Source organism: Panthera onca, chromosome E2 (assembly GCF_046562875.1).
Source record: "Panthera onca isolate mPanOnc1 chromosome E2, mPanOnc1 haplotype 2, whole genome shotgun sequence".
In the NCBI taxonomy this organism is placed as follows: Eukaryota; Metazoa; Chordata; class Mammalia; order Carnivora; family Felidae; genus Panthera; species Panthera onca.
In genome coordinates, this window is record NC_138353.1 from 28,606,481 (window position 1) to 28,631,776 (window position 25,296).

General features: G+C 51.2%; 1 long non-coding RNA gene across 1 annotated transcript; it reads left to right on the top strand.

Moving 5' to 3' along the window:
- Window positions 1–16,495: 16,495 nt before the first annotated feature.
- LOC132691356 (uncharacterized) lies at window positions 16,496–18,494 on the top strand. The gene is made up of 2 exons (XR_009615703.3): window positions 16,496–16,619; window positions 17,665–18,494. It is a non-coding gene; the product is annotated as an uncharacterized LOC132691356 (long non-coding RNA).
- The last annotated feature ends 6,802 nt before the right edge of the window (window positions 18,495–25,296 follow it).

The following is a 25,296-nucleotide window of genomic DNA, read 5'->3' on the forward strand; positions in this document are numbered from 1 at the left end:
CATTTACCCTCAATGTCTATACTTGGTGTCAATCCGTGAGAAGCAGTTCATGGACCAGCCCCGTCCACGGGCCACATCTGGAGCAGCCCAAGCGTGTGGACACTGCGGAGCACCATGACCTTGCAGAATGAGCATAAAAACAAGAATCGGCAGATTCTGTCACTGGGGACTTAACGATCTCTTGGCTTTAGTTTACTGATCTGCATAATGGGTCAGGGTGGTCCCTCACGCTCCTCCCAGCCCACTGACATTCCTTGTCCTCCATCAAAGGACTTCACGCATCCTGGCAAGCATCCCTGCTTCGGGCCCATGGTAGGGGAGCAAATGAAACCTTATGTGAAGCCCAGTGGATTAAAGAGACGCGCGTGAAAATTTAGGAGGTAACCGCACAGTTTCTCTGGCCGCTCAAGAAGCAGTGGGAAGCCCAGAGCTTTCTTTCAGCTCGTGGCAACCTAGGGGTGCCTCTGACAAACCCCGGGGCTCCTTGAAACCGCAGGGCAAGTGGAGAGATATTCGAAGGTCTTCCCCGGCTCCAGCACACGAAAGGAACAGGTGGGGGGTGTGGCGTGTGTAGAATTCCCATTCTACTCACTTATTTGGAAATACTGAGTTGCCGCTGAGTCTCGGAGGGTCTCCTGGGGTGGGATGGCAGAGGGCTCCTTCTTTTACCTGGGCGCCAGGTGAGAGGTCCGTGTGCTCTGACCCCAGCTCCTGCTGGGGTTGCGACTGAGGCAGACCTACCCGCACGGTCTCCCTTTTGGAGGTGCTTGGCATGGCGTGGTAAGAGCGTGCAAGGGTGAGGGAAGCTTGGTTTTGCTAAGTCTGGGTGGAGGTTTGGTGTTCCTGCAAAAGGGTCGAGTAGAAGGGGCTGAGAGCCTCAGCATGTGTATAGGACTTCAGTCTACAGACCCCCGTCCCATCAGGCATCTTCCTTGAGCCTCAAAATTCCACTCATCTTGCAGGGTTATAAAGCCCTCATCTTGAAGTGAACGTTCCTAACGTGCATCTGGCCTCGGGAGGAGGGAGAGACTGCACAGTTGGAGTAATCTGGGAGGACTCCCTGGAGGAGGTGAGACTTGCTCAGGGCCCCAGAGGAGAATCCGTTAGCCACAACTCTCAGCTGCAAATCTCAGAGAGCTCGTCTCAACCTGGTTAAAGCAAAGTAAAAAGAAAAAAAAATTGTGGCGGTGGGGGGCTCATATAACCAAGAAGTTCAGGGTAAAGCACAGGCGCCCGAGTTGTGGGTCCAAGCTGTTTCCATCTGCCCTCTACAGGGGACTGCAAAGGTGCCCCCCACCCCCCTGCACAGGGGAGTCGTTCATTATCTCTAGGAATTAGCCAGCCCAGGGAGGGCCATCTGCCCCCAGTCAGGGAGGGACAAATGCCAGAGCAGCAAGGACACAAGAAATGGTTACCACAGTGTTGTATTAGTTTCAGGCGAACAGTGTAGTGATTCAACACCTCCAGACATCACCCGGCGCTCATCACAAGGGCGCTCCTTAATCCCCACCCTCTATTTCCCTCGTCCTCCCGCCCTCCTCCCCTCCGGTAACCATCAGTGAAGAGTCTGTGTCTTGTTCTCTCTCTCTCTCTCTCTCTGCTCCTCCCCTGCTCTCGCTCTGTCTCTCTCTCAAAAATAAATGAAGATTAGAAAAATAGCAAAAAATAAATAAAAAAAGAAAACACAACAAAACACCCGGGGAGAAGCTCTCTCCTGGTAGCTCAGGGCGGTGAGCTGTGACCAGTCAGGCCTGGAAGATGTGTCTGTCCCCCCCGCCCCCGCCCCGGGAGGCCTGGTGAGCCCCATCCGGAGCACAGGATCCGGCTGCTGGGATCCTGTCCCCAGAGGAAGGACTTCCAGCTGGAAAACCCATATCTGGTGGAGAGGAAAGTTCCGTCTTGGGTGCCTGGAGGGGCAGGGGCGTCCCAGACGCCAGGATGGAGAAGCAGGGCCACTGCGTTACGGGCTTACAAAGCAGGGTTCCCCCACCGCCGCTCTCCGAGTCTGGTGTATCTCCCTTCCCTCGTCAGTAGGTGGTTTTGCTCGCCTGTCGGCTTTTGTAATTAAGACTCCTTTTCAGGTATGAAACTGCCAGCCCTGTTTCTGTGCAATTTAACCTCACCGCCCGGGCCAAACTTCCTCCCTGACCGGGGCTAGAAACCCCGTCGTAGGGAAGGATGGAGGGGGGCAGCGTCCATCTGGAACTCTCTGCCCCTTGCGTGCTGCTTTGGGCGTCCCATCCGCTGGCCCGTGTGGGGCCCTGGAGTGGGAGGACAGATGTCCTACTCCATGGGCTGTTGTGAGGCAGTCACCAATGCCATCAAGGGGGAGGCACCTAGGGTGGGCCTTCATGGGGCAGGGCGGCTTCCTCAGAAGGGATCGCAGCGCGACGAAGCTTCTGGGGGTGGGCTGCCAGCTCTCTGACTGGCCTCCTCACCCAGTCTCCTCTCTCCTCACCATGCGGTTGAGGCCCGCCCCAGCCTGCTGCCACCTCCAGACTTTCTCGGGGTAAGAAGCAGACCCGAGGGGCCCCTGGCCGCCTCAGTCGGTTAAGCATCCACTCTTGATTTCGGCTCTGGTCATGATCTCATGGTTCGTGGGTTCGAGCCCCGTGTTGGGCTCCGTGCTTGACAGTGTGGAACCTGGTTGAGCTTCTCTCTCTCCCTCCCTCTCAGCCCCTTCCCCCCTCATATACAAGTAAATAAACATTAAAAAAAGACGCAGACCTGAGCCTCTGGGCACATGCTGCAGCCTTGCTGGAACCTCTCTGAGGCTACGGGCCGGCACCTTCGACAGAGGGCTTTCTCCGAAGCTGGTGGTGTAGCTCAGTGTGCCAGGGGAATCCACACCCCTGGGGGCAGACCTCAACCAAAGACAAAGAGGAGATCAATCTCCCAGCTTCCTTGTCCTCAGGTGGGAAAGGGGTGCACGTGAAGTGGTCCTCAATGCCACTGAGCTCGGTGCCCACGGCAGTCACCTGCTCACTGATGTAGCTTTGCTGGTTGCCCTCCCATCCCTCTCTCATTTCCCCACTCCCCTCCAGTGCTTCCCGGGATCACTTCTCAGACTGCTTCTGGGGGGACCCAGCCTGTCACATGTATGCCTAAACTCCCAAATACACACTCTCAGGCTGGATCTGACGATGGATCGTCTTATCCCACCCAGCACGAGGCTAACAGGGGCTCCCAGACTCCGTGGCTCAGCCAGCAGTCAGCCAGGGGTGGCAGGCTGGTCCCTACACCCAATCCCCTGAGCGAACTCCCCCTGGTTTGGGGGCTGGTGGGTGTTCCATGTCCCATCCCTTTCTTTCCCTCCTCAGGAGTCAAAGCTGTGATTTTCCTACACCTGCATAACCCTCTCGAATGGTTACTCTTCTCACGCAGGCTGGACCGGGTGATGGTGTTGAATATGGGGACACTTGTCACCTATTGTATGATAGCTTCGCTCTGGGAGAAAAGTCCCATTTGCTCTCTTGTTTCAAAAGTATAGTTAACAATTGATGGGCATACATCGTCCCCATGATCTGGGAATTCCACTCCTGGGGAGGCACCTAGCAGAAATGTGCTCATGGGTTCACCAAAAGGCACGTACGAGAATGTTCATGACAACACTATTTGTACCGGGCCCAAACCAGAAAGAAACAGTGTCCATGAGCAGTAAAAGAGATAATGACCTTGTGATATAATCGTATCATGGACTATTACACCGCCCCCATGTGAATGAGTGAATTACAACCTCACTTAGCAACATGGATGAAATTCACATAGTTAGTTGAGACGAAGAAGTCAGGCATGGGGAGGACATCCCTCATGATGTCCACTGGTACCATGTCCAAAACCAGACCAGATTAATCTATGCTGCAGAACTCAGGTCTGCGCTTGTCTTCCGGAGGCTGGCAGTGACTGGAACGCGCCAGAAGGGGATCCTGGAGAGCTGGTCATGTTCTCCTCCTTGAGCTGGGTGCTGGTTGGCTGTGGGTGTTCACCTCATGACAATTAATCCATCTGTACACTCAGGATTTGCGCACCTCTATTATGTATGATAGGCCTCAATTTCTGTAGAAATCTATTGACATCATCCCAATAAAAACCTGCTGGGGACATGCTGGGCCTGATAAGAGAGGGAAAAGATTGCGTTCTGAAGGAGCTGCATGAATTAGCAAGCATTTACTGGCAGGAGTTAGGAGGGTACCCCTGGGATAGGATTTCTGGAGAGTTTGATCAAGGGGATCAGAGACGTAAGACAGAATAAGCAAGAATTCATTGACTTGGGGGCATTTTCTTGGGACATAGGATTTAATGTCCTGGCTGGGGCCCCAGGAGGTGGGGCAAACTCACTGCTAAGGAGGCTCTTACAAACCTTGGGAAAGGAATGGCCCGTATCGAGGTGAAGTAGAAATACTGAGTTGCTCTGGTAGATGGCAGAGAAAGGAAAAGGTTGAGGGAAATGAACATGTAGTATTGTACGAGGCCAGAAGAATACTCACCAGAGAATGATATTGCATGGCGGGGGGGGGGGTGGGGGGGTCCCAGAGGATACATCATTGAATCAGGAATGCACTCCCAAGGACATCAGGAAGGAACTCCCAAGAAAGAGAAAGAAGGACATCACTCAGAAACTCCGTGATGGTTCTTCTCTGCAGACCCACATTACTGGCAGAAGTGGCTGCAGAACTAGGTTAACAGCCCCGGGAGTGGTGAATTTCTGAAGTATCAGAATCCAGGGTCTGCCAGGATCATAATGACTGGGAAGGTGAGAAGTAACAAAGCCATGGTGGCTTATCTCTGCAGGGAAGTGTGAAGATGAAAAACAGAGCATGATGTCTTTAGAGGCGAAATAGACAGCCAATAAGGCTGCTGCTTCACATCGACAAGTAGAAGGAGGTATGTATAAAGGAACAGGTCTAGAGAACATCTGTGTCCTGCTTCCAGCCAAGATGGAGTAGCAAGTCTCAGATCTGCTCTTGTGCCCGAAATAGTCAACAATGGACAAGGATGTGAAACAATAAGTTGCAAGGCGCTGGACATCAGGCAACGTAGAAGAGCAAGCCCTGAGAAATGGGAGTCAAATGAGGTGAGTGCTGTGGATGTCCCAGCTTACTGCCTTCAGAGAATTTCCAGCCCTTGGCCCAGGAAGGGGGAAGCTGGGCAGACCCCTATGTGGAGAAGAGAGAGTTGAGAGTCTGGGGAGACCAAGGCGGTTGGGGTTTACAGGGCCGAGTCTTTGAGAGGAGAGAGCTGCACAGAGGAAAAAACGCCAGAGATCTGAAATGGACCCCTCGAGGATTCAGCGTAGAAGTCATTAGCACTTGTGTGTGATGAAAGTGCCCGAAGCAGGGGATGGAACCATCTGATGGGATTGTAGTGGGTAGACCTCCATACTCACACAGCTCTGGAGATAGTGCCTGCTCCCACTAGTCAGAATGAAAAACCTCAAGACTCATGGAACATTGGTAGAATGCATAGAAGGGTCTTGAGTTAGTAGTGTGGAGTAATCACCCCTGGGCAAGCATTGTTCTGGCTCTATCAAGTCTTTTTTTTTTTTAATTTTTTTTTTTTTAACGTTTATTTATTTTTGAGACAGGGAGAGACAGAGCCTGAACAGGGGAGGGTCAGAGAGAGGGAGACACAGAATCTGAAGCAGGCCCCAGGCTCTGAGCTGTCAGCACAGAGCCCGACGTGGGGCTAGAACTCACAGACTGCGAGATCATGACCTGAGCTGAAGTCGGCCGCTTAACCGACGGAGCCACCCAGGCGCCCCAACAAGTCTTTTTTTTTTTTTTTTTTAAAGATAGCTTATTTATCTTGAGAGAGAGAGAGAGAGAGAGGGAGTGCTTTTGAGTAGGAGAGGGGTAGAGACAGTGGGAGAGAGAGAGAGAATCCCAAGCTCCACACTGTCAACACAGAGCCCCTTGTGGGGCTTGAACTGGTGAACAGTGGGACCATGACCTGAGCCAAAATCAAGAGTTGGACACTTAACTAACTGAGCCACCCAGGGGCCCCCACTTATCAAATCTTAAAAGCAAGACCCAAAAGGATTGGACTATTTCCAAGTAACTTAACTGTATCCCAAACAAAACTCAAAAATATTTTTTAGGAACACAAAAACATCCAGTATACAATAAAGTCAAATTCATAATGTTTGTTATCCAATCAAAGATGACCAGGCACGCCAAAAAAACAAAAAAACAAAAGGCATGAAAGAAATCCCCCAAATGAGGAGATTAATTAATCAAAAGAAATTTATCTCAAGTGACATGAAAGTTAAAATGAGCAGACAAGGACATTAACGTAGTTAATATAACAACATTCCATATATTGAAAAAGTTAAGTAGTGATATGGAAAATCTAAAAAAAGACCCAAACTAAACACCAAAGTGTGTGAGATAAAAGGCACATTTGATAAGGTAATGACAGATTATTTATTACAGAAGAAAAAATGAGAGGCACACCAATAGAAGTAATCTAAATTGGATCACAATGGGGAAAGACAACGACAACAAAAGGAACAGAATATCAGTAGGCTGTTGGACAACTTCACGTGGCCCAATACATGCAGTGTCCTCACGTGGCCCAATACATGCAGTGTCCTCAGAAGAGGGAGAAGATAAAATTTTTTTGAAGAAATAATGGCTAAAACATTTTCCAAATTACAGTTTTAAAACCACAAATCTACCAATCTGTGAAACTCAGTAAGACTGAAGCACAGGAAACATGATGAAAAGCACACCAAGGCACATCGAAATCAAACTACTTGAATTCAGCTATAAAAAGAAAATCTCAAAAGCAACCCGTGTCAGGGGAGACGTGTTATGTACAGAAGAAGATGAGATCATATTTATGTTGAAAACATTGCAAATGGGAAGACAGTAGAGCAACAATATTTTTAAAAGACCAAAAGCCAAAAAAAAAAAAAAAAAAAGCTATTGATTTAGAATTCTATACCCTGCAAAATTATCTATCAAAGGGAGGAGACACGGCCTGAGTTGAGAATATATAAACATTCTTGGACAGAGGCCAATGGCCTGACTGATTGGTCAGGGTTCTGGAAGGAAAAGGCCACTAGGATTGGAAAGGAGGATGTTTGGGGTGGAGGCATATGGATGGACATACGTGAGTGGGCATGAACCCTGAGGGTTTTTATACTGAATATTAACTCCCAGCAGAAGCTACCACCATAGAGGAAGCACTGAATAACCAAGGAGACAAAATGGCTCAGCCAGTTGAGTTTAACCACCCTTCGTCATTGGCCATCCCAGAACTGGCACTCTGGGCAATGCATAGAATGGCCAAAATGGTAGAGTTGAAGGTTCATATGAGCGAACACCACAGACTCTCACTTAGGGAGGCTGACAAAGTTAATGCTGCCACTGAATGTCTAACTTGCAGCACCATAGACGAACGCTGGGTCCCTTGATATGGCAATATTTCTCAAAGAGACCAAGAAGCCACTTGGTAGCAAGTTGACTACATTGGGCCCCTTCTATCCTGGAAGGACAGGTGGTTCATGTTATAAGAACCATATTCTCATGGTTCTTATGGAATACCTATTCCAGGGGTGCCTGGGTGGCTCGGTCTGTTAAGCATCTGACTCTTGGTTTTGGCCCGGGTCATGATCTCACAGTTTGTGAGTTTGGGCCCCATGTCAGGCTCTGTGCTGACAGCGTGGAGCCTGCTTGAAATTCTTTCTCTTTCTCTTTCTGCATCTCCCCTTCTCTCTCTCTCTCTGTCTCAAAAATAAATGAATAAACATTAAAAAAAAGAATATCTATTCCAGTTATGAGTCTGCCTTTTCTGCCTGCAGAGCCTCAGCCAGCACAACTATCCAGGGGCTTAAGACAGATTGATCCACAGCCATGGAATCCCAGATAACACAGCATCTGCCCAGGGGACCTACTTCCTAGTGAAGGAGGGGTGAGATTGTGCCCATGACCATAGGACCCACTGGTTGTATCATATACCATATCATCCAGAAATAGCTGCCTTATAGATTGTTAGAATGGCCATCTAAATGCACGTCCGAGGACCAGATTGGGGGCGAGGGTCAGGTGCCATCTTTCAGAATGTAATATATACTGTGTAGAGATCTCTATCTGGCACTGGGTCCCTGGTAGGAGAAACACATGACCCAGGAACCACGGAGAGGAAGCAAGAGTAGACTCCATTTACCATGACTCCCAGTGACCCTCTGGGGGACTTCGTGCTTCCCATCCTCCCAACTCTGGGCTTTGCTGGGGTAATATTTCCTGTTTCCCAAAAGGATACACTCTCACGAGGGGACAATAAGAGTTCCACTGAATTATAAGCTACGGCTGCCAAAAGGATGCTTTGGACACCTTGTGTCCAGGAACCAGCAGATTAGCTGACCCATCACCAGGATGGTCAGGGCGTGCTATTGCTTAGTGGGGACCCAGGTGACCCACTGAACAGCCTGTGACTACTTCCTGCCCCATTGTAACTGCAAGCGGACACATTCAGCAAGCCCTGCGTGAGACACGTATGGTTCCCAAGGACCTAAACTCCTTAGCAGTGACAGGTAGAGTGACACCCCCTAGCAAGGGGTTAAGACCTGCCGAGGATGGAAGGAATTTTGAAAGGAGAGGGTGGTCACCGCTGTCACCACTGAGACCTACTGCAGTCATGAGGGCTGTAATTCTTTCCACGACCTTCCCCCTTGTAAGTGTCCCCTCAGGAAGAGAGGTCCAGGGGACCTATGGTTGCTGCTTCACCCGCCGTCATGGAGAAATGGATCTGTGTGGCCAGTGGGAGGACTGTGGTGGCCTTGGAAGTGCCTCCATCAGCTGTCTCTTCAAGGGGACTTCTAGCTGCCACACACACGGAGCCACCTTAGCATTCTTGTTGAACCCATGCCTCCCTGGGGTTACTCAGAGCCTGTGACTGGAGTCAGGGGTAAGGGGTGGTGGTTTCCCGGAGCTGGACCATTCCCACCCCGTGTGCATCCTGCCGTTAACCTGAATAGGACTTTCTCAGAACTCCATAGCAGGCGGGGACGCGTCCGATGCATTGCCTCCTTCTCGCTCTGCTTTCCCAGAGTCAGACCCACAGCACAGTCTGAAGGTTCTCCCCTCCTCCTCCTGCTCCTTCCTCCTCTATGCTTCACGGGCACTTTGCCCAGTAAATCTCCCACACACCCGCTCCTGTGTAGACACCTGCTTCTCAGGAGACCTAACTGGCGTGCCTTCTCCTCCCGTCTCGCCTTACACACGTTCCTGTCTCTGTTCCTCCACCCCAACCTTCTCTTTTTGCCCTTTCACGGCTCTGATCTGACTTTGTGATTGTTTTATATTTGAAATTTTTTTTTAACATTTATTCATGTTTGAGAGACAGAGACAGAGCGCGAGTGGGGGAGGGGCAGAGAGAGGGAGACACAGAATCCGAAGCAGGCTCCAGGCTCTGAGCTGTCAGCACAGAGCCCCACACGGGGCTCGAACCCACAAACCGAGAGATCGTGGCCTGAGCCGAAGTCGGACACTTAACCCACGGAGCTACCCAGGTGCCCCGATTGTTTTATATTTGATTTGACTGTTCGTGGTCTGCCACTCCCTCTGGACCAGGAAATTCATGCAGGTTGGGTGCTGTGAAGGGTCCCCATAGAGTTTGCTGCTGTGCCCTAGTGCCTGGCACGTGACGGATATTCTAAGTGGTGGGGAAATTGGGCAAGCATATAACACATGAAAATGCTTTGAGAAACACCAAATAGTCCACTTCTCAGAAGTGCCTCCTTATGACCTGGTGTCATGTCCAGTGCTGGTCACTGGGGACTCTGTCCGTAGCTGTTGGGAGCACACGCCCGGTCCCAGCAAAGGCACGCAGACACTGAGGCATCCTGGCCACATCCCACTGGAAGCCAGGCACAAGTTCCTCAGTTGGGCGCAATGAGCCACCACGTCACTGGGGTGCGCATTCTAGAAACATTACTCCTTGAAAAGCATCTCGCTGGGATAAATACTGAACAGGATGTTTATCTTCAAAACGTGAAATGTACGAAGTGCTGTAATTAAACCAGCAGGGGTGGGGACGGAGCGCTAGCTCCAAACGGTTCCTTTGAAGATGAAAGTCATTAGATTTCAATGAAAATCTAGGATGCTACATCCCACCGACACAAGAATATTTAACCTACATCCTAGAGCGGGGCAAGCAGTTGATGGTATGATTGATAATAACTTGATTGCAGTAATTGTGAAGGGGAATTTGAAAATGGTGAAGATTAGCAGGAAGCCGGCAATGAGTCGATGGTGCCTTTGTTGAGCCAAATTTTCTTAGAATGCTGAAGTTTCTCCCGTTCTTTCTTTCTTCCTATTTTTTTCTTTGCCAGGAAAATGCTGAAATTGCTCTGTGAGTAGGCAATCCAGGAGCCAGAGTCATAAACAAACCGTCCAGAGAAAACATAGCCGGGGCATCCTTTTGGTAAACCTCTGTGATTGGGGATACCCAACCGCCTGGTAAATAACTTTGCCACGCCAAGAACTGATTCTTCACCGCGGCAGCAGAGTCGGTCAGCACTGCCGACCCCCGCAGTGGATTGCACAGTGCGCACCACCAGCTTCCCCCTCGGGTGCTCCTCTGCCTGTCCAGCAGACTTTCTCAGCTGACCACAGGGCCGGCCAGAAGTGCCATAGAGTCCCCAACAGCCCTCTACCAATGACACAGGGGAGCCAGTGGGTAAATTCTCAGCTTCTTCCGCCGTCAGGTCTGAGGAGCACTCCCTGCAGTCTCTTGGGAGTCCCCAGGAGCGTGCACATCTGCTCGTTAACATGCCGTGAAGTTCCTTCCTTGCCCCCTAAGATCATATGCAAAATAAATGACCTGCGCCAGAATCCGGGTCTTAGGGTCTGCTTCCGGGGGAACGCAAAGCAAGACAGCCACGGAGTGTTTTCAGGGGTGAAATGCAAAGTATTGACAACTAATTGTGTGTGTGTGCACGTGCGTGTGGCAGGGAAGGCAGGCGGGCAGCTGAGAATCACCCTCAAGCGTTCGGCTGGGCCACTGTCCAGTCAGAAGGGATGCCAACCGCAGGGGCAAGTCTTCCCCCCTCTTGCTGCATTGCTCCGTGTGTGTGTGTGTGTGTGTGTGTGCGCGCGTGTGTTAGTGACCCCTGACTCGCACCATTGGGGGGCCAGGAAGTACAGATACCACGAGAGGTTGGGCATCTGTGGAGGTACTCAGGGGCTCAGGGCAGTGATAATGAACAAAGCGGTACTGAATTATTCCCATATTTCATCTGACCGAGCTACCCCAGTGACTCCTCACTGTATATCAACTCGGACAATATTTGGAATTGGTAAAATTTCTGCCAATAGCTTTACAGATCGGGGAGGTGATGTTGAGGGAGGGAAAGAGGCCAAATGCGAGAAAAGCATGCAGCCACACGGATCTCTATTTTCCCTTTTGATAGGCAGGGGCAGAGAGGAACCTTTCTTTCCGGCAAAAAAACGAAAACCCCTGCGTGCAAGCATGAAGGCCAATGGCGGCAGTGTTGGTGTGTCGGGAGCCAGTCAGATGGCAAGATGGAAACAGGTGCGCTCCCTTGTGGGGTGCGGGCCCAGGGACACCGGCCCTTTGTTACGAGATGTGGAAAATGTGGATTCTTATGTGACACGCTCCAGTTCAAATCATTTACGGCCACCGTGTGGGCCAAATGAAATAAAGCCATTCGTGGGCTGGGTACAGCGAGGAGCCGGCCAGCTGGTGACCCCGGTCCTAAGGAGTGGGCTTTAATTCCAAGTGGCCTCTAACTGGCCGGCTGCTCGGCTTGGGTGGCGGGGCCGACTTTGACTTCGTCCCTCCCGCCGCTGAACTTCTTCCTACGTTCTCTTCATCTGACCCCTCACACTTTTCCGATGTGGCCACGTGGCTTGCAAAGGGCTGGGGGCTGCTTTTCCTGGGTTATCTGTTCGTGTCCCTGCTGACCTCGGCTTGCTACATCCAAAGGGCCTCACGTCCAGGAGGCCTGAGGACAGACTTCCTGAAAACAATCATGTGGAGGGTGGAGGGAATGAGGAGGGGGCTCAGGCCATGGCTGAGGGAGCCTTGGGGTTTCACTTGGAGGACACTCTGTGTGCACGCACGTGTGTATGTGCGTGTGTGTGCCTGTGTATGTGTGCGTGCCGGTGTATGCAAGCATGCGTGTGCATGCCTGTGTGTGTATGTGCGTGTGTGTGCCTGTGTGTGTATGTGCGTGTGTGTGCCTGTGTGTGTATGTGCATGTGTGTGCCTGTGTGTGTGCATGCGTGCTTGTGTGTGCATGCCTGTGTGTGCATGCGTGTGTGCGTGTGCCTGTGTTCGCCTGTGTGTGTGTGTGCCTGTGTGTGTACGCGCGCGTGTGTGTGCCTGTGTGTGCATGTGCATGTGTGTGCCTGTGTGTGTGTGCGTGCCTGTGTGTATATGCACGCATGTGTGTGCCCGTGTGTGTATGTGCATGTGTGTGCCTGTGTGTGTGCGTGCATGCCTGTGTGTGCGTGCCTGTGTGTGCATGCGTGTGTGCGTGTGCCTGTGTTCGCCTGTGTGTGTGTGCATGTGTGCATGACTGTGTGTGTATATGCACGTGTGCACGTGGAAGGGGAAGGCAGGCAGCTGAGAGTTACAACCCTCAAATGTCCAAAAGGAGAAGAGGGTACCTTCTTTCCAGAACCCAAAACTAAGACTAAGGGTATGGAACATGCCGCTTTGTTCTAAATATATTTTCCTTCTGAGCTAGCCTGGACTCTCACAGTTGCAAGTGACAGATGCTCAGCTCAAGTTGACCTAAGCAGTAAAGGGAGTTTATTGGTTTAGGTACTTACAGGGGAACGTGGACTTCAGGAATGGCTGGATATAAGTGCTCAATGGTATTAATGTTCTCTCTGTCTCCCTCGGTCCCTTCATCGCCCCGCTCTATTTTCCTCTTTTCCATCTTCAGTTTGGGGCGCTTTCTCCTCTTGAGGTGATCACATGGATTTTGGTAGCCCTGGACGCTTTTCCTCTCAACCTTCCTCTCTTTCCTAATGGTTCCAGAGGTCCCAGAAGTGAATCTACCCATAAACCAATATCCCTGGGGTGCTTGGGGCAGGTGCCCACCCCTGGAACTAGTGGCAGTGAGCTAAGCCCCACCAAACTAGTCGGGGTGAGAATAACCAAGACGCCTTTACCAGAAGAAGGGGGGCACGGCCGACAGATTGGCAGAAACCACAGGAATCCCCTACAACTATCAGGCCAGTGACGTGACATTACAGAAAACTTGGAAAAGGAAACACAAACATATTCACCTCTCACCTTACTATTGGACTTCAATGTGGGATAATATATTTAAACTTTTTAAATGTTTATTTGTTTTTGAGAGACAGAGACAGAGAGCCAGCAGGGGAGGGCCAGAGAGAGAGGGAGACACAGAATCTGAAACAGGCTCCAGGCTCTGAGCTGTCAGCACAGAGCCTGATGTGGGGCTCGAACTCACGGACCGCGAGATCATGACCTGAGCCCAGGTCAGGCGCTTAAAAAACTGAGCCACCCAGGCGCCCCAACGATGGAAAATGTTTTAAATTAAATTCCGCCCACACTTTCTCCCTTTGTAGTGCGTTTTCAACTTACATATAAGCACAGTGACATACATAATTAACTTGATTGTGGCAATCGCTTCACAACATATACACGTATCACAACACCATGCTGTACACCTTAAATACACACAATTTTCTTTGTCAATTGTACCTCTATGAAGGTGGAGGTGGTGGTGGAAAAAACCCACAGTGACGTACGTTTGATGTCTTACTCTTTAAAATTTTTCTAAATTTATTTATTTTTTAAATTCCAGTACACTTAACATACAGTGTTCCCTTAGTTTCGGATGTAGAATACAATGATTGAACAATTCTATACATTACTCAGTGCCCATGGCGGTAAGTGTGCTCTTAATCCCCCTTCACCTGTCTCCCCCTCCCCCCGTCCCCTCTGGCAACCATCATTTTGTTCTCTCTACTTCAGAGCCTGCTTCTTTGTTTGTCTCTTTTTTCCTTTGATCATTTGTTCTGTTTCTTAAATTCCACATATGAGTGAAATCACACGGTGTTTGTCTTTCTCTGACTGACATCTTGCCTTTTTTTTTAATCAAAACTTTTTTAAATGTTTATTTATTTTTGAGAGAGAGAGAGAGAAAGAGAGAGAACCAGGGAGGGGCAGAGGGACAGGGAGACACAGAATCCAAGGCAGGCTCCAGGCTCCGAGCTGTCAGCACAGAGCCCGACGCGGGGCTCGAACTCACCAACTGTGAGCTCATGACCTGAGCTGAAACCAAGAGTCAGATGCTTCACTGACTGAGCCACCCGGGCACCCCACTTAATACTATTCTTAAAACTGGCTTTTTATTTTTTAAGTTTCCTTTTTTACGTAAACTACTTTAAAAAAGAAGTTTCCTACAATTACTTTGTAAAAGAAATCTGCGTCCCTCGCATTAACTCTAAGTAACTGTAGAAAAGATTACATACGTAACTATAAATGTAAAAGATGTTAGACTACACATTCAGAATTTAAAAATAAGGCTTTAGGGGCGCCTGGGTGTCTCAGTCGGTTAAGCGTCTGACTTTGGCTCAGAAGTTTGTGGGTTCCAGCCCTGTGTGCTGACAGCTCTGAGCCTGGAGCCTGCGTCGGACTCTGGGTCTCCCTCTCTCTCTGCCCCTCCCCCACTCATGCTCTCTCTGTCTCTCAAAAGGGAACAAACGTTAAAAAAATTTTTTTTAATATTAAAAAGAAATAAGACTTGGGCATCAAAACTGCCTCGTTGGAAAGGAAGGAGGCACTCTCCGTTTTCTCGACACATCAAAGCCATAAACTTTCTCTTATGCGTGGTTGCATCTAACGCCCCTTGAGGTCGGCAGGGTGGAGGAGGCTGCTGGGACCTCAGGAAGTGGGGGTGAGGTCCTGTGAAACTCGTGGGCTTTGAAATCATACATTAGCAAACTGTCCAAGAGCCTGTTTGAGAGGGCCCCGGGAGCACAGGAGAGGGCTCGTCCTTTCGTGAGGCTGGAACTTTCTTTCCGCGCGTACCGACCGTGTGGTGCTGGGTTAGGGCCAAGGGTCTGATTTCTTGGCCCTGACCCTACCCAGCTGCCCCCCATCGTATGGTAGAGCTGTACCGTGTTCGGTCTAGAGTGTTAGGGCCCTGGTGGTCCCGGTCAGCCGCCGCGCTAGACTGGCTGCTCTGCCTGGGCACCGGCTCTGTGCCACACTGGTGTGAACTTGGAGACGTCACACGGCCTCCCTCATCACGTTGCCCTCTCTGGCACCTGGAAGTCAGGGGAGAGCCCCCCTCACAAGTCAGGTGTGCAGATGCAGGGCTATCCGGACTTCCACAGGAGCCGGGCCGCCCGGCGCGCCCTCTCCTCCCCACGCTCTCCCCCCCCACACCTGCTGTTTCATTTTTGGTGGATTATCGGAAGAACCCAGTCTCGAAGTTAATTCCTTAATGAATTGTAAATAACCAAGCCAGTATGGAAAATGCTAACGATCCCCCTTTGAAATTCTAGGCATGTCTGGTTCCAGTTTACAGGCAATTCTCTGAAGAGGTTAGGGGTTGTGGCCGTCACTGGCTTCTGGGAGGTGCTCTGCCCTGCACCGGCCAGCTGCAGTCCCGGCAGCCGGGGCTCGGAGAGCTCTGCTCAGGGCCTGGCAGGGGTCGGGTGTGCGTGTCCAGGTGGCAGAACTGCCAGGCTGGTCTGGTCCGGCAGATGGACCAGCCCACCCTGCCTCTCCCGCACTCTGCACTCCCATCGGTCTCCACCCACAATTTTGTCTGGGATGGCTTTGGTTTCGAGCCTGCCATTAATCGATCTGAATGTGCGCAGGTCGTTTTCTTACTGCAAGCCTCAGTTTCCCTATCTGTGAAACGCATTCGAGCAGGGTTGTAATCGCAGCAGCAGAAGAGCTGGGCAGGTGACCCAAAGTGCTTAGAGCAAAGACTGGGCGGCGGCCCTTCTGAATTAAAAAAAAAAAAAAAAAAAATTTTAAATGTTTATTTATTTTCGAGAGAGAGACAGAGCGTGAGTGGGGGAGAGGCAGAGAGCGAAGGAGACACAAGAATCCGAAGCAGGCTCCGGTCTCGGAGCTGTCAGCCCAGCCCCCTCGTCCTGCAGAATCTTTTAAAGAGAGATTGCGATTTTTTTTTTTTTTAATGCGAGATCTCCCCACTGAAAAATATTGACAACCGGTTTTTAAAGATTTCAACGCTGCGTGGCTGTGGACCGGATGCTGCTCACAGCCCTCCAGTTTGAAACCCTGGCCCTGCAGCCCTGCCCGTTAGAGGTCTCAGGACTCCTTCCAGAGCCAGGGCCCTCACTTAGGTCATTGATCTTCCGTCATTAGGGTTGATCGCAGGTAGGTGGTTTCTCCTCCTGTCTTCCTGAAGTCGGGTGTGGTCATGTGACTTCCTTTGGCCAATGAAATGGGGGCGCATAGAACACATGGGCGGAAGCCGGGAGAGCCCGCACAAGCTTCACCAGGCTTATTTTGTTTCGTCTGCCACAGTGACTGGCATCGTTTCGGATGCCAGCTGCCCCACCTGCCGGGCTCCTGGAGGACGCCAGTGCAGAACAGAGCTCTCTGCTGCCTTGCAATGGGCGGGGTGCACAGTGAGTGAGCATTCACGTGTGCTTGTTACGGAAGCATAACTTAGCTGACCCTGACCGTTGCTAGTACCTGTTTACCCACAGTTATGGGGTTATGGGTCAGCCTTCCGGAGCCCAGAGAGACCAATGAGTCACAGGAGCAGATGTTCCCTGCTGTGTCTGCAGTGCAAAGCACAGCATCGGGCACATAGTAGGCGCTCAGTAAATACTTGTTAAATGAGTGAATGCATTGGCACATAGGAGGGTTTTAACTACCAGGGTGAGTGGCCCTGAGGCCCGAGAGAGGCTGCAATTAATTGTCGCGTGTGGTGGCGGTTGGCTGGGTCCCTGAACAGTCTTCCCTTGGTTACAAATGACGCCCAAAGTTCTAGGGGAGAATCAGGCCCTGATTGCAGATCTGACGTTCTCAAACCCGATGCTCTGGGAAAACCAGAAAGTTCCTGAATGTGGCTCGGGGGCAGCTCTGGGCTTTGCAAGCCATGAGGCTTTGGGTAAGACCCCTCTGGTCTCTGCTTCCTTATCCCAAGTGAAACTCACTCTGGTGCTGCCTTCACCCCGTTTCTTCTGTACGTGTGTGTCACCGGAGTGGGGATTTACTTAATGCCTTCTGCTTTCTTGACCTTCATGCTTTATCTTCATCCGAAGCATTATTTCTAGTCCATATTGAAATAACTCACTTTCACATCATTCTGGAACCCTCTGTCTCCCTTTATGCCACGCTCAATCTCAGCGTTCTGCCAACACCACTTCAGAGACACGTCCCGTCCCTGCTCTCCTCCAGCCCCTGGGTCCCTGCCGCGTCAGGCCCCCAACTGCAGCCACCCTGGCCTTCTTTCTGCAACACAAGCTGGCCAAGCCTCGTCCTGCTGTCCTGTCTTTGCATGAGTGTTCTCTCCAGCCATGCATGACAGCTGTTCCCAGATCTTCTCAGGGCGGGATCCTTAGTATTTTGGCCTCACAGTAAATGTCGTCTGGTCTCTATCTCATTGCCCTGTTTTATTTTCCTATTGCCTTTATTACTGCCTGCTATTTTCCTGTCCATTTACAGGTCAATTATCTCTTTCCACGAGATCGGGGTTTCTCACTATCGGCTATATTGACATTTGGGGCCAGATAATTCTGTGCTGTGGGAGACCGTCCTGTGCAGCAGACAACGTTTAGCAGCCTCCCTGGCCTCCACCCACGAGATGCCAGTCGTGACAACCAAAAATATTCCAGGCGAGGGGGTGGGCAACATTGCCCCCGTTTGTTGAGAATCACCGCTCGCGAACGTGAGCATCGTAAGGACGAGGCAGTTCCCTTCTATGCTCATCTCTGTGCGCCCAGCAACCTGCACGTGGCTCAGCAAGGAACAGTGGGGGCCGAACGCACAGGACAGAGGATCACTAAAATCGGGATTTTGTGTCGCTCTCGAAGTCTTCTCTACGCCCTCCGAGTCCCGCAGGCTGCGTTTTGGGAAGCGCGGACGGAGCGGTGTCTGAGGCCATCCCTGGCTTCACCAAGAGCTGCCCCCTTCTCTGCCCCGGGGCAGGGGTGCCCGTCGGGGCCGGCGAGCCCGGGAGGGGAGGCTCTCCTGCATCCCGGCCGGCTGTCAGCTTCTTAATGCAAAACTGAAGGAAAAGTTTGTAGCCACGACACGGCGCAATCCGAAGAAGATAAATCACAGTTACTTGCGGCCGGCTGACAGCAGTTTAAGCCGCCGCAATCATCGGGCTCCAAGGGAGAAGCTTCTTTTATCTTACTAAATGCAAAAAGTAGAGCTGAAATTGGCAATATCGCGGGCCCTCTCCACGGCCGGGCTTTTTACATAAATATCAGCAAGCAGTAAGTAAATTCTGTTGACGAAATGTAATAAAACAAAGACTGTTTCAAATATGACCATTCCCCGATGCATTCCGAGGCCTCGTCCCACTCACTTATTACTGGCTGCTGAGATTATAAGGTTTGCTTTTATCTGTCAGAAATCAATATTTCAAACATCGGATAAAAGAGGAAATTGAACTGGGAATAGGCTGAAGTGCTGTAAAAACTACAAAGCACAATTATCAAAAAGCACTTAAAGTGCTTAATAGGACAGACATATAAAAATGCTCAAATTAATGTCAGGGAGCCATAATGAGAACTTTTCCTATGCTTTTTCATCCCCGTGCAGTGTAATTTGAAGGCTGGCCAGTCCATCAATACGATTTTCAATTTCTACGATGCCCTGAGGACCCTGAGCTGGGCGTTTGGTAGAAATGAACCATTACATATGATTGGTTAATATTTCAGTTTATTGAAGATGCATTATTTTGTATGGAGTGTTTAAGTTGCCCAGGCTTTTAACCATTACAAACAGTTATGACAAAAATAGATCTTGGGATAAACAGCCTTCACAGTCATGCTTTTAATAAGCGCGGCTATAACTAGGAAATTGGATTTCTGGGAGCTGGGGGCTCGGAGGGCAAAGTCGTGGGGACACATGGCATGAGGTGGGTGGGGGCCTGCAGGTATGGGTAAGTTGCCGGGTGTGTCCTTTCTTATCCAGATATCGTGTGGTTATTTTATGGTTTTCCTCCTGAAAGAGCAGAACATTCCTCCCGTCTTGCGCCGATAAACCTAGTTGCCTTTTCCTAGAGACGAACCGCCTTATCTGGCATCATGCTAGGCCAGGGATCAGGAAACTTTGCTGGAAAGAGCCAGATAGTCACTATTTTAGGCTTTGCAAGTCAAGAGGCAACATCAAGGGTGCTATGTAGGCACTTGCGCGAGAATCATTAAAAATGTAAAAGCCATTCGTAGCCCGCGGGCTGGACAGAACCAGGTGGTGACCCGTGTTTGTTTGCGGATCCCTTTTCTAGGAGGAAGCGTGTGTTCACATAACTTTTATGAACGGCGTGCGACATTGTCAGGGCAGAAGCATAGGATAAAATGCACAGCCCCTTGGTCTGGCCTGTGAGGCCCCGTGACCTGTGACCTGTGACCTGCCCTGCCAGCCTCCCTCCCTTTGCTCCCACGCTCCCCTCCCCACGCCACCCTGCTCCAGACACATAGCTTTCTGTCTGCTGTTCCCCTTCTCCCAACTTTGACTCGCTCTTCCTTCTGCCTCTAATATTCTCTCCCCTACCTGCTCTGGGGTGCTGGGCTGCTTTGCAAACTTCAGATCTTGGTCCAGATGCCCCCAGAGAGGCCTTTTCTGGCCACCTGGGCCCTCCCTCCAGCACACTCCAGCATGAATTCCTATTTGGGTTTTTTTTGTTTGTTTGTGTATTGGTTTGTTTCTTGTCTCCTGCCTTTCCCCTCTGAGGGCAGAGTCTGCGTCTGACCTGTTGGCCTTTGTACCCTTAATACCAAGAACAAAGCAATTCTGAATAATTTTCAATTTCTGTCTCAGTGGTTTCGGATATAGTTTGACCAGGCTCAATAAATATGTGCTGAATGAATGAATGAATGAATGAATGAATGAATGAATGAAATAATGAACGATCATTCATTAGCTCTCCTGGGTAGTTGGCCCCAGTATGCTAGCAAGAAACACTTCAGTCTTGAGACATTTTAGTTCCTGGACCCAGCGTCTCTCAAAAGAAGGATGATGTCCTCGTTTTTGCTCACGGTGTTCCTTGGGTCTCTGTTCACTTTCCCCTCTTCTCCCACCTCAGCCATGACTATCCAAATCCTCCTTACCTCTTTTGTCTGGCCATGAGATGACCACTCCTCCAGGAAGCCCTCCTTGACCCTTTTGGGGGGCCCTTCATGTGTCAGTGCCTCCCAGGCATGCCCACCAGATACCTATGGGGCCTGGTTAATCCCAGTTGCTGAGTAGCCAGTGGTGATAACGCCAACTTCCAGAATTGGAACCTGAACCGAGAACTGTCCCCAAATCACACAGCCTTTACATTACTAAACAAATCAAAATTGGTCCCGTAGCCCAAACCACACACTGGGCATCGGTGGGTGGCCTTTGGGCCCTGTGGTCCTGTTCAAGGTGTGTACAAGGTTCTCCACAAGGTTCCCGATGGGAAAGAGGAGACAGGTGGCCACACAGATATATGGAAGGGAGGTGGGAAGTTAAGGGGGGGGCCTGCCTGTCTATGGTTGATGCCTGGCCACCTGTCAGCTGGGCCTTCTCTTTGCTCACCGCTCTGTGAACATGCTTCATTTCAGTTGTATGTCCTTGGATTTGAAGGTGTCCCTCTTAGTACGGGGAAGGAAGAGGCTCTCTAGCTGCTGGAATGAAGAAATACGGACCTGCATGCCCCTGGGGTCCGCGTCTTCTCCGCAGGGAGGTTGCTGTGGCTGGGAGAGACAACGCAGCCATCCAGAGGGTGAGTGCCCTCGCAGCGAGCACAGGATGGGGAGAGATGTCGTGTGCGGCAAGGGGCGTGCGTCAGGCTGGGGCAGCCTGAGCCTTCCTCGGGATGCCAAGAGTTCTCGGCAAGGCCCTGGCAAGTCCTGTATCACTTTTGTTTTCCTGAGGTTGGGGAAGCGGAGGGTGGACCAGATGCTCAGGCGATACCCTCTGCCCCTGCCCTGGGGCACATCTACAGGTGTGGGGCTGGGGGGGGGGGGGATGCCCGCAGTTGTGATATCAGAGCTCTGCAGGTGGGTTGCAGGGGGTGGAAACTGAGGTCAAAGCAGCGGAAGCCCAGAGCAGCTGAATCTGAGAAGGGCAGGACAGTCAAGGACTTGGAAGGGCAGAGCTACATCTGCCTCCGGCAAATGGAACCTGGGGCTCACGCTGTCTGTGTTCCATTACTCCAATGATGCAGCCAACACTTGTTGGGTGCCTACTATGTGCCGGGTGTCCTGCCAGGGTCTGCATAGGTAGGAGTGGCCCCTGCCCGGGTGGGCTGATAACCAGGCTTCTCTGTTGCTGCTTGCTTCTTTCTTGTTCTACCCTTCCTTGTCAGCTTTCTGCACCTGGAGAAGGCCAGACTGCCGGCCACGTGGGACCTCTCCCAGCTGCACGGGGCCCTCTTAGTCCAAGTGCAAACGTCCAGGGGAAAAGAGCCATGTGCCCGTTCCTGGAACAATCCCTTAGGACCAGGAGGTAGAGTCCCCTTGTACGAACAGGGTGGCGGCGGGGGGGGCAGGGAGGGGGGACTCTGCGCCGTGCATGGTGGTTAGCATCTCCTTTGCAAAGGTAGGGAAATTAAGGCGCAGAGAAGATGATTAATTTGCCAAAGACCACCAACCAGTGGGTGGGAGAGGAGAGATTTGAACTCAAGTCAGTCTGACTGCATAGCCTTTGCCGTCTCCTCAATAACATAATGGAGAATGTTTGATGCTGTGAGTCCATGGGGGGGCATGGGCTTTGGGGCGGACAGGAGGGGACCCCCGTGGAGTCCTCTGAGATAGCTCCCCAGGCGCCATGCAGGGCGGGGAGGGGAGTGCCAAGTGAGGCCAGCAGGTGCATTTTAACCCAGATGGGGAGGGGCAGGATAAGGATGTTCCAGGGACCCATGGGGCCAGTGGCTCCTCCAAGTATGTGGCTTCTTGCAGCATCGTGCTCACCCAGACAAGGACCCTGGGGATGCTGGTCGGAGCCACGAGCCCCTTCCAAAGTTGCCGTGGCCCTCCGGAGGGCGAGACAGACCGTCCTGCCCGGGCCATTGAATTCTGCACTTTTCAAAGCAGCAAAGTGCCTCTCCAAGTGGAGATAACGAGAGAAAGGAGATGTCTGCTCCCACAAAGGAGGAAGATTACTCTAAGTAGAGGATTTTATAATTATATTCATTTGAAATAATCAAGCATTTCCACCTATTACGGGGGCTCGGAAAGGAGGTGCCGGAGAAGTGATCCAGCCGTTTCCCGGGGCCGTTCCTCATTGTTCGCATGGAGAAAAGGAGCTGCAAACGTAGATTAGTCTCGTCTGTGAAAGGAGGCGGGTGCCCCCGGTGGAGCAGAGCAGGAGGGCCCCGCCCTGGGTCACTGCGCCCTGGCAGCTCGTGAGCCTGCCAGAGCTGCTGAGTTGAAGGGGACAGTCGGGCCCTGTGGCGGGGCCAGAGGGGTCGGTGGGGAAGCAGCGCTGTCCTGGAAAGCTTCACCTGCGGTGGATGTCCTCTCCAACACCGCGCCATCCGGTGCAGTAGCCACGGGCCGTGAGCGCTTTGGAGCACTTCAGATGTGGCTAGTGTGGCTGAGAAACCGAAATCTTAAATTCTGTTTGCTTTTAAGTAACCTAAATGTGAATTCAAATAGCCACATGTGGCTAGTTGCCTTATGCTGGCCAGTACTGAGGCATAGAGTGTCCCAGATGGTGGGTTCTGGAAGGCCAGGCCTGCAGGGTCCGGACAGGGGCCGTCCAAATCAATGAGATTACCAGGTAAACGAATCGAGAATCAAAAATGCAAAAATCTTGCATTTCTCTTGTAACATGCTTCCCTCCTGGCCCGTCTTTGCTTTTCCTGCTTTTGAGAGAAGGCAGACAAACCATCGCCCCGGATCTCTGAGTGAACCCTCAGGACTGTTTCGGAGAGTGACTTTCCTGCCTCCGCTTTCTGCTTAAATCAGCCAGTCCATTTCTGTTGATTGCAACTGAGATCCTAAGGGTTCCGCTTTCCTTCCAGGTGTAATCCAAGCAACTTTGTCCCGGAAGTTTAGGAAACGGGTCCATGGGAGTCTCTGTCGATTGCTTCCTCCGCCAGGACCCCCCACTGTTGTGAGGCTGCATAGATAAGCTGGCCTGGCTAGAGCATAGGAAGCGCTTTTGTAAAAATAGTGTCCCCGGAAAGCCCCTCCCTCTCATTGCTAGTGACACCTCTATTTCTGGCAAACACTCAACATTAAAAGGTTAACTGATTGCAAACAGAAACCGCCGATCTTCCCAAAGATGCAGGATTTCATAAAGTCTGCGGAGGTGACGTCCGAGAGCCGCTGGGCCCCCAACGCCACGCCACTGGCAAACGTCGACCCGCGGGCAAGAGAAGACGACCATCAGGGAGTTAGGTGTCTCGGTATTTGACGCTCCATAACTGATAGGTGCTTTAAGTGGCAGAGGTGAGGAATGGACTTCAAACGACGGATGCAGCCTTTGAATGGTTTTGCCCGAATTGCTCTCTTTCCACCTGTGCTGTGAAAATCTATCACGAGGGGAAGGATCTTATATTGTTTCTATTAAATACTTTTGACTAAAAACTAATCCCCCAAAATCAATACTGAGTCATCCGTTATTCTAAGAATTAACACTATATTATATAATTGCCTATTTTTTTTTCATAGAACATAAAGGGGGGGTTGTGTTTATAACTTTCGGTTCTGGTTTTCAGGATAAGGCCCCGTTCACACCTTCTGTCCACTGATGACGAAGGAATGTCGGTCTCCATTTTAAATAGGAACTGGTTCCTTTGGGCCCATCACGATATTTGGGAGCAGCGTCTGTTCTGTGTCCAGCCCTCTGCCGGGTGCCCGGGCCAGCCCACATCCCTGCGGGTCACAGAGCCCCCAACAATTTGGCCTCTGGTGCACCTTCCCCAGGGCCATCCCAGCCCGGCTCAGTGCCCCACGGGGTCGTGGGCTGTGAAAACCAGACTGCTTGGGTCTCTGGCCCCCTCGGCAACATCACCTTCCTGCCCGGCTCCCCCAAAGCAGGCGAGAGCTGGGTAGGATGGTCACAGCTGCTCAGCAGCCCGGGGTCACCCAGGGATTCTGGTCACTGCAGTGGCTCTAATTGCTTTTTCCTTCTGCCTCCTTCTTGGGCACTCTGCATGCTGATGGTGCAGAGCCCGGTCTCCACTGGGTTGGAGTGGTATTTTTTTAGCGTCTCAACCAGTGTCCGGTTGACGGAGACATTTCGGGGACGAAGCAGGTGCATTTACTTTTCAAGTATTATTTTACTAATCAATTGAAAAATTACCTTCATGAATGACAGAAGTGCAGACCTTTGGAGTATTTCATTAAAGGGAGCAAACATTAATTACAAATCCAGCCCAACCTTGCACAGACATAAATTATGGGCCTGATCTATTTTCTCTGTGCTTAATTGCAAGCAGTGACTAGTTCTTTAAATTATTATCTGCTAGGCCTCCAATGAAAAGAGAATTTATGGAGTGCTACCCCGAGGCCTTACTGGTACTATGCTGCTCTGTGGGGATAGATGGAGAAGAAGGCCCCATCGGAGGACCCTGGGTGGCAGGGGGGCCCTGGGGAATGAGTCTCATATGTTCAAAGAATGAAGGAAGGACCAGTGTCCACCTCCAGAACTTCTGACAGCCTTTCTGATCCGGGGCCGTAGGAGTCGGCTGAGGTCCCACTGAAATGGGTGCATAGACACAGGCACCTGGTCCTCGGTTCACGTACCGCCGTCTGCCAGGAAACGGTCACAAAAGCTCGGCCAAGCCAGGGTGACTGTGTGGGGAACCATGCCCCCTGCCGTTGCTCGAGGCCACTTGCATAGCCATACGTGGAGGCCCTCAGAAGGTGTCGGTCATCAAAATGAGGTCTTTCAGATTCATTTGTCATCCTTGCTTCATCGACACCACAAGTGGGTAAAAATCCCTGAGTGGGTGGATGTTCAGGCTTTACCCCGGAACTCACGGCCTCTCTCTAGGGCTGTGACTGAAATCAGAAGGGCCTCAAAGTGTTACGGGAGTGCCCACTTAGAGGTGGGGCCTGGCCCCAGGGGCCTCCATCCGGGATGTCTTCTCTAGAAGGTAGTAGTCCCCGGTCCGGCACCCTAGAGGGTACCGTGGAGGCTCAGGAC